Source organism: Miscanthus floridulus, chromosome 3, assembly GCF_019320115.1.
Source record: "Miscanthus floridulus cultivar M001 chromosome 3, ASM1932011v1, whole genome shotgun sequence".
NCBI lineage: Eukaryota > Viridiplantae > Streptophyta > Magnoliopsida > Poales > Poaceae > Miscanthus > Miscanthus floridulus.
Genome location: NC_089582.1, coordinates 136,548,516 through 136,562,078, shown reverse-complemented (window position 1 = coordinate 136,562,078; position 13,563 = coordinate 136,548,516). Strand labels below are relative to the sequence as shown.

The following is a 13,563-nucleotide window of genomic DNA, read 5'->3' as shown; positions in this document are numbered from 1 at the left end:
CGTAGTATGTAGAAGCGGCCTGCAAAGGACATGGCAGACTTGAGGTTTTCGACGGGTCCCAGCTGCGTCCAGCACTCGTCGCCGGGCTTGGCGACGGCTATGGCAGCACTGCCGTATACTACCCTAAATCTAGGCATCACTGTCGGTTAAAAAAACTTTTCACTGTCGGATTTTGAATTGACAGTGGCATATCGATAGTGATGGAGGTTGATATTATTGGAACACGCGTGGATTTTATCAACCTCGAGGCCGATGGGGTAGATTATTTGCTTGGCCAAGTATGTCTTTTCTGGCAACTCGTTTTTTTCTAGGACCATTTTCCTTATTATGCCTAACAACTGATCGAAGCCTTTATCGCTCAATCCGTTTGTCGATTTGAACTCTAACAGCATGATATCGGCTTTCAGTTTGCTCATTGGGCAATCCCTATACAATGGTGTTTTGCCATCTTGTTTCATTTTCTCTAGCTTTCTCAGTTGTCTTTCACTAAGATATCTGGTCTTTATATTACGTAGCAGCTGAGAAATATCATCGTTATTCTCGGTGTCGTCAGCTAGCGTGTTCCTAAACACATTATTAACTGTGGGCATAGGTTCCGTGTTGACACCGGGTTCCTCGTCACCATCGTGGATGGCTACGTCAGGCATGTCCACATCATTATCGTTTTCCTGCAGAACATTCGCACCAACCTCGCCATGCATAGTCCATATCGTATAGTTTGGCATGAATCCCCTGGTAATCAAGTGTGATCGTATAGACTCAATTTGACGAAAGTTACTTTGATTCTTACAATCTTTGCATGGGGAGAAGACAGCGTTCCCATTTTCAGCATGGGCTTTGGCATCGGTGATAAACTGGCTGACGCTATGCATGTACCGCTTGTCCGTTCGGGACAGATGCATCCACTCTCGATCCATCTCTGCACAAAAAAATACTGAGATAGTAATTACAAAGAATTAATAAGAAATCGAGCTTCATGAACAATAATTGTAGCTCGAAAGTATCATTTTTAGAAAACATTATTGTACATTAATTATTGGAAAATTGAAATTGGTAGCCCCGGCCCTGTAAATTAAAAATTATAGTAAAAACAATTATTGCACAATATTGAAGAACAACTATTATACTCTACTTCTAAGAATTAATTATAGCATCACATACTAACAATGATGATCTTGACCACCATGAAATAATTAGCCACAAATTTAAATGTGTTCATAGACACCAACCGTTTGGATGATAGATTCATCATATTTTTTAGCCTTACACAAATATCTAATTGAAAAAGTGCTCTATAGAATGGAGAAAGAACTAGAATGAGAATCAAGTAATGTAGCCATCAAAACGAAGCTAATTAAGCGACTAAATCAAAGGAGTGGATGTTTGTTACTAACCTTAAAGCAAAAAGATCAAGCCATTCTTTAAAATCCAAGCGCTAGCTTCATGGTGAAGAGCAGCCGTAACAATGGAGGAAAGGGTCCAAACACGCGCCTCTGTTCTCGGGATGGAAGAGAGGAGGAAGAAGGACGGCTGCAGCCTTTTTGTGCTGTAGACTTATCACCGTCGGTTCTTGGCTAGAATCGACAGTGATAAAGCTCAAACCGGCAGTGATGAGTGACCGCCAAAACACTGCCGGTTCAAGACACAAACCGGTAGTGATGTGGTACTTCGCTACCGGTTTTAACCCAGCCCCAATTATTTTTTTATTTTCGAGCTCATAACCGACAGTGAAGGAACATCACTGTCGGTTTTCGTAAATTCGACAGTGATGAGGCCGTTAGTGATATCAAATATGGCGTAGTGGTAGTGAAGCGCGACCGTCGAGTCCCCGACGAGGCCAGCGCTCCTCACTCGGAAACCATCATCTATCTTGTGCGCCATGGATGTGGTGCTCGGGAAGAGCAGCGAGGTCGCGCGGGAGATCGGCGCGCTGCCCCGTCAGCGGGTTAACGAGCTGGACGACGAGGGTGTCCTTCCGGCACAGGACGACGAGGCCCTCGGTGGTGACCCCGAAGAGGCAGTGGCGGTGGCGGTGGCGGAGGCCTCAGAGCCGCACGTGGATGCACTCGCCGGTGGTCGGTGGAGAGGTTCAAGAAGGACCGCCGGTTTCCGACGCCGGAGGCCCTCGGTACCATGATCCACCGCCGGGGGTGGAACCGGAAGTCGAAGACGTCGTGCTCGCGGGGCTCCGGGGAGGACGCACGCCACGCTCTGCACACCGCGCGGAAGCGGACGTAGTCGGCGACGTCGTTGGAGAGGACGCGCTCCGCGATCAGCCCCGCCGGCCCCGCGCTCAGATCGTTCGCCCAGTTCCTCCTGCATGCATGCATGTCTCGTTGCAGAGATACCGGAGTTCGAAATTAATGGAGCTGCATGCAAGAATCAAGAGCGTATACCAGTGAGGGTCAGGGGGCAGCGTGTGGGCTCGTCTGGAAGCCCAAGCCCTGTACGACGACAAGTGCGTGCGCGCGCGTTTCGGTCGCCGGCGTTCGTCACTCGATGCCATGTCCTGTGAACCTTGAACCTTGGCGTTCGCCGCCGGCTTGACGACTTGACGAGTCGTTTGGTACTTCGGTGACCGTACCGATGGCGGTTTCGATCACTTCTATTTCACTGTCCTGGACTGTGTCCAACTGCAACTCGGGTCCAGATTCAGTGCCCCAATGACGAAAAAGAGACGGACGCGGCTACAAGGAAAAAGGAACAGACCCTACTACGAGTAGGTAGCAATTGTTATTCTGAACTGAAACAGAGCTGCTACTGTCTGAGTTCTACTCTCCCTGGATTCAGAACCGAAGGTCGTTTACAAATCTTCACCTGATTTACACTTACACAGGAGCACATCATCTGGCATCACAAGAACAGTTGACGGAGTGGGCTTGGCGGATCTGCCACCGGCTGGGGGGCTCGAGCCCCCCCCTACCGCGGCCACGCCCATGGAGCAGCAGCGCAGCACAACGCCTGCACCAGCAAGCAGCAGCGCAGCACGGTAGTAGTCAGAGGCCAGCGCCCAGCACAACAACTTGTTCAGCCCCCCTAGGATTTTGTCCTAGATCCGCCTTCTGGGTGGCTTACTTTTGAGAATCGGGTTCCTCTCGAAGAAATTGGAGGGACGGAGCTGGAAGCCGCCGCTGATCGTCGGCATCACCGGGAAGTCCTCCTGGTAGGGTATGTGGTGCAGTCCAAGCGTGTACCACAGCACGATGTCCTCGTCCCTGATCCCCTTGTTCCTCCTGCTCCACGCTGCCAAGCTGTCGTCCCCGGTGCTCTGGTCGGCGTACAGCCCGGACGCCCACTTCTCGGCCTTGCTGTACGGCGTCACCCACGCCTGCTTCTTGGTGTAGCCCGCCCGCCGCTGCGGGTAGTCGTCGTCGGCCAGCAGGACGTCGCCGTCGGGCCGGCCGGGATGAGCCGGTAGCCGACCTCGTTGCCCAGCCTGGTCTTCTTGCCCGGGTTCACGAACAGCAGGTCGCCGGGCACGGCGTCGACGTCTACTTGCCCGTCCGCCTCGGTCTCGGCCACCTCGCGCCGCACCGTCCAGTAGCTTCTCCTCGGCGTGTTGGCGCCGCCCGTGGCCGGGTCACCCGTGTTGCGCTTCGTGGTGATGATGTTCTTGACGAAGGAGTTGTTGGTCCCGTCGATGTCGAGGTGCAGGTGGTACGTGATGTAGTGGTCGTGGTAGATGGCGAGCGTGTTCTCGGCGACAAGCGTGCCGTGCGCGTCCTCCCTGATCTCGTCGGCGTGCGTGTATGAAGTCGCCTTCACCTCTAGGATTCCAGTGAGAGACACCTGCGACAGTTCAATCGATCATTTTGATTGCAAGAAAAGAATTGATGGATGCAGATTGCAAGACGAGCTTGTTCTCGGTTCTTTGGTTTGGCTCAGCGCGCGAGAGGCAAGATATGGTACCACAAGCTTGATGGAGCCGCTGGTCTTGAACTCTCAGTCCAAGATGTAGTCATAGTTTCCAGCTGACACCACCATTCTCACAACCAAGCTCACATCCGGCCGGACCTCTGTGATCTGCACCAAGAATCACGTCAGAAGACCATTTCACAGTGTCACTTAACTTTTCTGTGTTGCTGCAGAGTTTGAGGGTGCTTTTTCACCGGTTGGCCCGGCAACCCGGACTCGGTGTGACGCCACGCGACATCGCCGGCGTGCCGCTCGAACACGCACATCATGTTCCGGCCCTTGACGGGATTGCCGTCCTGGTCGGCGTAGTAGCCGTCCAAGTACGCCGCGTTGGACGGGCAATCTCCGCCGGGCTGGAGCGGGTAGGCCCAGAGCCCCAGGTCGTACTCGCCGGCGTCCAGGAACGTGCGGTCGTACCACTCCTCCGTCGGGTCCATGTACGGCACGAAGATCTCCGACACGAAGCCGCGGTACAGCACCCGCCGCAGCAGGCCGGCATCCGGGTCGTGGACCGAGGCCAGCGAGATGACCGTACCGGCGCGCACGTCGAAGCCAATGTGGAACTCCCAATTGGCCCACCTGCAGTAGCACATTCCACGATAAAATCCATTCTAAATTATAAGTTATTTTTATTTTTTTGAAAAATCGAAACATCTTAAGTTTTACTGAAATTATAGAGAAAATTATAAAAACTTCTGCCATCAAATAGTTCTACTATAAAAATATAGTTAATGAAGAATATAATGATACTTATTTGGTATCGTAATTATTATTATTTTACTATATAATTTAAGATATTTTGACTCTATAAGAAAGTTAGAGTGGCTTATAATTTGGGGCAGAGAGCAATATATAGTTCTGGCCTTTGGAAATACCGATGCATTCGCACTGACTTGCTCTTCTCCATGCACGAATCCAATATTCTATTCCCCTCCCATCAAACCAAAAACTGTCGAGATTTTTTTTCCCTACGGTTTGGTTGTTGTGTTGCTCTAGTGTCTAAAACTCTAAATCGAACTTTCACTATTATTTGCTCTCCCTTCGGCTCGTTTCTCATGCACACTATCTTTTTAGCATATACTACCTCCGTCCACGAAAGAATGTAATTCTTATTTTTTGCAGTTTGAACTTTGACTAAATTTGTATAAAAAAGTATTAACATTGGTGATATAAAATGAGTATCATTAGATTAGTTATAGAATACTCCTTCCGTTCCTTAATATAAGCCATATAGATTTTTAAAGAAAATTTCAAAATATAGGTACGTATCAGCTCCCACGCCGATTAGTTTGGAAACCTTCCCACCGTACATAGCACATGCCCCAACCAATCACTTAGATTTAGGAAGCAATCTGATTGGAAGAGAGAAGATGGCCTGATTTTCCTTTTTTTCCTCGGTCTCACATCCTTCCTCAAGCCGTGCGTTAATATTGGTGTTAAAAACTATATGGCTTATATTAAGGAACGGAAGGAGTATATTTTATAATAAAATTATTTAGAGACATAAATGCTGATACTATTTACTATAAAGTTGATCAAATATAAGCTAAGGGCGCGTTTAGATGCAAAAAATTTTAGGTTTTGGCTACTGTAGCACTTTCGTTTGTATTTGACAATTAGTGTCTAATTATTGACTAATTAGGTTCGAAAGTTTCGTCTCGTGATTTCTCACCCAACTGTGCAATTAGTTTTTTTTTCTACATTTAATACTCCATACATGTGCCGCAAGATTCGATGTGATGAGTACTACGTAAAAAATTTTAGGAACTAAACAGGCCCTAATTTGACTGGCATGGTTCCACAATTGCATTTATTTGTGGACAGAGGTCTTACATGACATGTTCAAGTTAATTCAGTGTAGTAGCATTCGACTTTGTCTAGATCAATGTTCTGGTATGTAAATTTTTTATATGAATTAATTGAGGGCAAGTAGCCCACCATAACATGTTCCATGTTATTGTCACTAGCGAAACAATGTCACGAGGTGTTTTCTCAGGTAGGCATGGCGCCCGGTACAAAGTTCTTGTATATGTAACTATCCATCCTTGATGGAATGCTAGCGTAGTCGCGTGTATGAGGTGCTTTGGAAAAGTGTGTTTTCTATGCGCAGACGTCCAGTTGCATCAGAATACAAAAGCCAAGTTCATGGCGGCTTACCTGATGACATGACCGTCTATGTGGAAGCCCCTGACATGCGGCTGCACCACGACGGCGGGCGCTGGCGCCGGACCAGAGAGCGGCGGGCCAGCCTTGCCCGCCCGGTAGTCCGTGCCCTCGGCCTTGGGCACCGGGTACACCACCCTGCCCGTGAACGCAACGATGGCCACGCGCTCGAGGTCTACCACCATGGTGACGCCCTCGATCGGCCGCGCGTAGTAGTTGGCCGTCTCGCCGGCCACGAAGCACTGCATGTTCGCCAGCCTCCTCGCGGTCGCGGCCGACGCCGAGTCCGTCGGGGCGCCGAACCAGCCGACGGGGAGGACCGAGCAGACGACGTCGTCCATGCGCACCCCGCGGCGGCGCACGGACTCGGCGAACGGCGCGTAGGCCGGCGCTAGGGCCTGCGCTGCGACCTGCTCCTCGAGCGTGAGCGTCGGGAACCCCGAGCCGCTGTGGACGGCGTGGGAGAGCACGGTGGGGGACGAGGCGTCGGTGACGTCCAAGCGGAGCTCGTGGGACTGGCCACCCGCGCGGGCGATCACGAGCGCGCGCCGAGGGATGAGGGGACGGGACCGGGACGACGGTTGGGAGCCGGCCGTGCCGTAGGCGTAGGCCAGGACGTCGGGCTTGTCGGGCTCGTCGAGGACGACGTAGTGGAAGTGTAACGGCCTGGCGGGGACGAGCGGCGATGCGAGGACCGCAGTGCGCACGGCCGTGATCTCCGTTGCTGAGAGCGGGTCGAGCGTGTGGTGAGGAAGGGAGGAAGCCGCTGCCCCGGCGGCCGTGGTGACCGAGAGCACGCCGAGGATGACAACAGGAAGGATGGCGGGGATGACAACAGGAAGCACGCCGAGAGCCCCTCATGTGACCTCGATGCCCTGTCGCGGGAGGAGCCCTCCGACGCGTCGCTAAAGTTCCCCATGTTCCCCACCAACGTCCTCTTCTGAGGCACCCACGACGAGGTCACCAACGCCGGCCTGGCCACGCCTCCGTCGCCCGTCGCCAGCGCCGCCACCGCGAGCACCTCGGCCACCAGGCGCAGGAAGGAGAACCTGGTCATCGACATCTCGATGTGGCCCGTGGCCCTGAGCACGCCGCCCATGAACTCCCCGCTGCCGGTGAGTCGATGCCCGGGGCCGTCAACGAGATGTGGTCCCCGGTCTCAGCCAGGCTAGGAGGGTCGCTGCACCGGCTGCTGAGCAGAGGCAAGCAGGCCGTGGTCAGCACTTCCTACAGCTCGCACGGTGCCGGTGACATCGAGGAGGGGCTCGTCGGAGCCGAGTCCGCCCGCCCGCCCAAGACGCCTCCGTCGGCGAACTGATCCAGATCCCCAAACATGGCTCAGCTTTGGGGGTGAAGGCAAGGTCACGGGCTAGCGACGACGTGGCTAGGGGCGAGTGCGGCATGTACAATGCTTGGCAAGGCGCAGCAGAGGCGAGGTGGGCAGCGCGTGTCGCGCTCTGTGCCATTGCACCGAACGGTGGCGTGCGTTACCTGGCGAGGGCAGAACCCAGATGCCCTCATTGGATATTCAGTTTAGATTTCAGAGGATTCACTGCATATTTTTCCGCCACGTGGCAATGCCACGTCAGATAAAATGCTCTCGTGGCAAAGTATGGACCTGTGGTGTATCATTTAGCAAGTTTAAGTATCCAAAAATGTATTTTCCAAATTTATGGTCCTAAGTGACACCCCATTACAAGTTCAAAGGTCTCTCATGCATTTAAGTCTTGATTTCATAACTCGAGTCTTGATTTATCTTCGAAGCCCAAGTGCCAAACTGCCAGCAACTGGAAAAGACTCTTATGTTTTTTTTACAACAGGATAGACTCTTATGTTATGATGCTATCACAACATAAAGTAACACAAGCAAAAAGGAAATTTCTAGATCAAGTAGCGATTCGAAATGTTCTTTCTAGAAAATTTTTATCAACAAATCAGAAGAGAAAAAACACATAGGATGAATGCAGGAGGTGGTTCTTCTTTTCATTGAAACTAAAACTCTTCTAGGTAATTTCAAAAAAAAAAACTCTTCTAGGTTCACGGATGACAAATGGTTGGCAGCACGCAGTATCCTCCGACCCTGTCAAAAGAGCAGGGCTCAACGCTCGCACCCAAGAGATGAAGGGCAACGGTCTGTCGCCGGCTCGTCTCAGAAGTAGGGAGTACGGGATGTCCCGGACTCCCGGCAGGTAGCCAGGTACCAACATCAGCTCGTGCGGACCTACCCGTGCCAGAGAAAGAGGCTTGACCGTTGGAGCCAGAGCCTAACCGTACTACGCCAGTTGCCTCGTCTCTGTCCAATCTCACCACATGCTATGTATGGAGTACAGAGTTGCTATAACAAAGAAAAAAATTAGCTCAACTGCTCAACCGGTTTTTCGAATTACCATAGTGAAGGTGTTTTCAGACCACCGACGAGTAAATTTGTATTTACGCGTCTAGCTTGGATGGTGTGCTCAGAGGACACAAGGTTTTACACTGGTTCGGGCAGGACGTCCATACGTTCAGTTTGCTGCTGCTCGTGTTACCGGCACTTGGTTTGCAGTAGAGATTACAAACAGGCGAGAGAGAGAAAAGATCCCAAGTCCCTGGTGAAAGGAGTGAATAGGTGCCGAGAGCTCGATCGCTGCTCTTGTGCTTTTATTTCGTGGTTCGGTCTCGTGCGGATCTGGCTCCCCTTTCATGGGGTGCCCTGCTTCCCCTTTTATAGGCGAAGAAAAAGCATGTGTTACAACGGAGGAAAAGGAGAAGAACGAGAGAGAAGAAAGCTTCCAGGATCGTCGGGTCCTTCTTCTTCACGTGGGTCCCGCCGATCCTATAGATGTCAACAGGGACGGCTTCACGTCGTGGCCCTATTCGTCACTGGCGCCATGCGCTGGCGTCATTTGTCGGTCACGGCGTTCCATTTCATCCCGACGGACGTCGTGGTGAAATGGCGCGCCTGTCAGCGTTCGTACGAGGGTTAGGCAGAACAACACCGGCACTCCCGACGCTGTTCTTATGTGAATCCTCAGGTATGTCCCGTCATAGCCACGGGTTACATCGAGGCGTGCTAGTCTCTTTCCTGGTGTCAGAGTTTTAACCTAGGCCCATACGCTTGGACCCAGAGTGGTTGGCGGCGGTATGGGTCCCCATCGGACAAGACGGAAACCGCGCTCTTGGGGTAGGGCGAGACGGAGCCTGCGCCCAAGGGGTCGGGCGAGGCGGAGCCCGCGACCTTGGGTGAGTCCTCCGCGACCTTGGGGTCGGGCGAGACGGAGCCCGTACCCAAGGGGTCGAGCGAGGCGAAAACCGCGTCCTTGGTGTCAGGCGAGGCGGAGCCCGCACCCAAGGGGTCAGGCGAGATGGAGCCCGCGCCCAAGGGGTCAGGTGAGGCAGGAAACCACGTCCTTGTGGTCGGGCGAGGCGGAGCCCGCACCCAAGGGGTCAGGCGAGGCGGAGCCCGCGGCCTTGGGTGAGACCCCCACGGCATTGGGGTCAGACGAGACCTTTTAATACGTCTTGCTTCATCCGGGGAAGTCAGCATGGGCGCTTACCTCCTTGCTTTGGGTATCCGTAATATCGATACCCGACAGTAGCCCCCGAGCCTACGGAGGAGTAGAATACTCCTTTGGAGGATTTTCCGGACGGGAGGACTCTAAGGGCCTTGGCCTTCTTTTTATAGCCCACGTCATGTCCTGGTAGGGCGGCGGTTCCCTTTTGTTGTGATTGGTCTTCTCGGGGGTATGTAACCGTAAGATTCGGGAGGTCGGAAAGATTTTTCTTGATTCCGGTCCCTAGGATCCGATCGGTCCGCCGTCGTACTGCGACCGTGCGTTCGGTCTCCTTGCGAGTCCGACTTTCCACGAGCCTCCACGCGTAGCAGGGGTTTGGTCGAGGGTCGGGTCATCTTTGTGATCATCGTCCCTCAAACGTTTTTTTTTGATAAAATGGAGGGCTGAGTTGTGCCACGTTTTTCCTCGACAGACGAAACATGGTGCTCGGTGAACTGTTAACGAGCTAGTCTGCGTGGGGCCTCGGCTTCCCTTTCGTGGGGGTCCGGCATGGGTCAGCTGGTGACCGACTCTAGACCCTTGGCGATCAGTTCATATAGTTCTTGGGTTCATTTGGCCGGTCCTAAGGGCTCGTTGCCTTTCTTTGAGGAAAAACCATGGACTGGGAACCAACCGAGAGTCGAACATGGGCCGGGATGCTTGCGGCGCTTGTGCGCCCAGGTACTGGCCGCTAATGGGCCCATCCCTTTCCACCCCTCGATCTTAGGGTGCCCCAGAGCGGCTGTGAACCCGTCGGTGGGCCAGCCTTCAAACTTCTGGGCCTGAATGGGTCATAGGAGCGTTTTCACCTCTGTATCCCTCCTTACCTACGACGGTTCTCGGCCCATCAATTGGGCGAACCATCATCCGGTGTGTCCTTTGAGGGCACGGACAAAGATTGAGTGCGCACGATCTTCGAAGGGAGGTGACGTGATGCGACGCAGTGGGCGTGTGAATCTAGGCGGACGGTTCGCCTTCTAGCCCTGTTCCACCTTATAAATAGCGGCCTCCCCCTTCATGTTTCTACATACCAAAACAATAGCCTTACCTTCTCTGTTTCTCCTCCACCGCCGTTTGGATCTACCGTGTTTGCTAGTCCACCGCTGGAGCCCTAGATCTGTAGCCTCCGCTCCTCCTCCGCCACCTTTGATTCTCCATAGCCACCTCCATCCTCCATGGATTCATGGCATCGCTCCGACGTCACCTATGCGTGCATGGAGGGCCTCGTCAAGCATGGTCTTCTCCGCGGGAGGACCGATGTGGCGGAGTGGCTTGTGCCTAGCCGCGAGGAGGCACCGACACCACCCGATGGCTATGTTGTCTCCTTCACGCTCTTCCACGAGTGTGGACTCGTGGTTCCCCCTCACCCATTCTTCCAGGGTCTTCTACACCATTACCAGATCGAACTGCAGCACTTGAACCCTAATGGGATCCAGCACATCGTGGCCTTCATCACGATGTGCGAGGGGTACCTGGGGATTGAGCCTCACTTCAAGCTCTGAAGATATTTCTTCTCCATCTCCTTGATAAAGAAGGAGAAAGGTTGGGAGACCCCGGTGCTGATGGGATGCGTGGGCATCCACCTCTGGGGGCAGCGGCGACCGAGTACATGCCCTACCAGCTTACTAGATCCAACAAGGGATGACACCGGCATTGGTTCTACCTAAAGGATGACCCTACCGCACCCTTGCCTGTCTTCTCTAGGCGTCTAATCGAGGAGGTTCCGCCATCATGGTCGTAGGGGCCAGCCATCAAGGAGAAGAAGAGGATGTGCGATCTTCTCGAGGCCATCGTGTTCCTAAAGACCCATGGCCTCCGTGGGGCTAGTGTCATTGAGGGGTATCATGTGAGGAGGGTGGCATCCCTAATGGCGCGCATCCTCCGGCTGTATGGGATGACACCCTGCGCATAGCTTGTCGGGACGACGCTCGCCTAGGGGCCGCTCTGTGATAGCGAGGTCATGCAATGCATCAAGGAGGCCATGGGGAAGGCCAACGCCATGTTGCCAACCCCGGGGCATCCTGTGATTTGGCCAAACATGAGCTCCATCGAGCTGCCGGTGGGGTTAGTCTTTCGGGACTCCGTTGTGCCACTGCCAGAGCACGCGGTTGTGAGGGCGGCGAACCGTGCTGTGGATGAACAACAGAAGAAGAAGAAGGACGATGAGGAGAAGAAACGGTGATCGAATCAGCGAGCGAAGCTACAGCAAGGGAAGCAGCGTCAAGGCTCATCGAAAGAGGAGGAGGAGGAGGAAGAAGATGATGGCTCCATGTTGTCCATCCCTTGGGATGATCTGGCCACTAGGGACAAGAACCCATCTTTGCTATAGGCGGGGCCCTTCCTGTGGCATGTCACATGGCAGGAGGGGGAGGGCGCGCCCCCAGAGCCGGTGGAAACGTACCATCCCACCATGTCTGAACCTTCGACGGTGGCCTCAGAACCGGCAGAGCTAGGCCACCTCGCCTTGTTCGAGCCTTCGACAGCGGCCCCAAATCCAATGGAAATAGGTCACCCTACTTTGTCTGAACCCTCGGATGTGCCTCCGGAGTCGGGGGGGGCGGCCATGTTGATTCATCCGTGCCCTCTGAGCTGAGGGAGGGCTTGAAGCAGCAATGTGCCGACAAGGAGCAGCCGGGCTCGGGTAAGCTGGCCTCAAAACGTCCTCATATGATGGCGTCAAGGTGAGTCAAGAGTTCCTTTGTCCTTTTGTCTTAACGAATTTTTGCCACAATCTGACTAACATGTCTCTTGCAGCGTTAGAGGGCATGGGACACTCCTATGGCTTGCTCTAAAGAAGATTCTCCTCTAGCAAACGCGCCAAAAGCTGGCTGCTCTTGCACTGGAGGTGAATGTGAGTGGCATCGGGGTGGCCATGACATCGACCGGGGAGGCACAGCCGATGGCTGTGTCCACGGGTGAGCAGGCGGAGGAGGGCGCGTCCGGGGCGCCTATGGCGGGTGCGGCACGGCCAGTCGTGTCCTCAGCATCATAGGCAGAGGAGGTATGTCTGGATCCACCATCTGTGTAGGTGGCTGTGTCCATGGTAGGGCGAACAGAAGGGGGCATACCCGAGGCATCCTTCATGGATGTGGCGATAGGGAAGGCCTCCGTGTCCGTGTCACCCACCCCCTCTATCTCTAGAGGAGCTACCGCCACCAGAGAGGTCGGTGTTGCTTGAGGTCGGCGTAGGGACATCCTGGTCTCTGGTCTGGATGGCTACCCTCGATGAAGCAGTAGAGGAGAGGGAATGGGGAGTGTCCACATGGAGGTTGGGGATGCGGTTCATGCCCTGACCACCATGCTGAGCTTGATGCGTGACATTGTCGCCCTAGTCGGCCAGGTAAGATATGACCATGCTTCTAACCCTTATGTTCTCCTTCTACGCCTCTAAGTCTTGTCTTCTTTGCAGGTCCTTCTAGCCCGCAGCCAAGAGAAGTCCCAACTCCTTATTGAGGAGACATGGCGGAGTGAGGGGCTAGCCGCACAGCTCGCTGTCGCCCATCAGGAGGTGGCTGAGCTTGCCCCTACCACCCGTGAGGTGGCCGACCTCTGAGCCAGGGAGAAGGATGCTCGCGACGACGCCCATGAGGCCAAGGAAAAGCTCGTGGCACTGATTGAGAGGGTGCGCATGAACACCGTGGAGGCCAAACGGCTACGGAAGGAGTGGGATGATTTGCTTTGGGCCATAGAAGAGCTCTGCACGGGGATTGAGCTGGCTCACCAGGAGCGTGTCGACGCTCAGTAGTGGGTCGGCCACCTCAAGAAGGAGCTCTAGAGGGAGAGGGACTTGAAGGTTGTAGCCGAGGGCGTGTCCACCAGGCTCGCCATGGAGGTCGAGCAGCGCCAAGAGGAGGTCCGACGCCTGGAGGCCGAGGTGACCCGGCAGCGCGATGAGGTGCACAGGCTTCGGGCGGATGTGAATGGTAAGTCTTCGGTTTCTTCTTGTTGTGTT

The 13,563-nt window shown here is 53.9% G+C and overlaps 1 pseudogene; it reads right to left on the bottom strand.

The window, feature by feature from the left end:
• Positions 1-3,049: 3,049 nt before the first annotated feature.
• LOC136544507 (amine oxidase [copper-containing] alpha 2, peroxisomal-like) lies at positions 3,050-7,177 on the bottom strand (annotated as a pseudogene).
• Between the last annotated feature and the right edge of the window lie 6,386 nt (positions 7,178-13,563).